At 37.2% G+C, this 634-nt stretch overlaps 1 protein-coding gene across 3 annotated transcripts in view; it reads left to right on the forward strand.

Moving 5' to 3' along the window:
- LOC106872464 (chordin-like protein 2) overlaps positions 1 to 634 on the forward strand; it is a 29,655-nt gene that overhangs the window by 27,764 nt on the left and 1,257 nt on the right. The window lies entirely within an intron of this gene.

The following is a 634-nucleotide window of genomic DNA, read 5'->3' on the forward strand; positions in this document are numbered from 1 at the left end:
CAGCCCTCAATCAAACCGTCCAACCCATGCCAGCATGGAAAAAGGATGTTAAACAATGATGATGTGTTTGTTTATAGTGTTGTTATTGCTGCTTCACTTGCCCACAAATTGTCCACTTGATTTGCAACCTCAAAAATGTGTAAAATAAGAGATCCCTTTGAAAAACAGGTAAAGGTTAGCAACAGGAAGGGCCTATGTACGTGTATATATTTACACCATCATCAAATGTCTACTTTCTATGCTGGCATGGGTGGGATAGGTTGTTACAATCCAAGTCATTTTTTATTAAGAGCTGGTACTCTCATAGAGTTGTACACATCATTTGGATTGGTTTCTACAGCTGGATACTCTTCTTACTGTCAACTACTTTTCAGAGAGTTATGGATGCATTTTTTTATAGCACCAAAATGATAGAGGTTGTATTTTCCTGAGTGAGACAGGACAAAAGGAACCTCACAACCCTATGCTTTCTCTGCTCATTTGACAATCACTTCACAATATATACTGGGTTTATCTTTTCAGGACATCAGAATTCGTGAGGTTATAGTTATAATCTTTTGAGGTTATAGTTATAATCTTTTGAATTTGTATGTGTTTTTATCCACCCCACTCTCTCTCTCTATCTCTCTCTCTC

Source organism: Octopus bimaculoides, chromosome 3 (genome assembly GCF_001194135.2).
Source record: "Octopus bimaculoides isolate UCB-OBI-ISO-001 chromosome 3, ASM119413v2, whole genome shotgun sequence".
Lineage (NCBI taxonomy): Eukaryota > Metazoa > Mollusca > Cephalopoda > Octopoda > Octopodidae > Octopus > Octopus bimaculoides.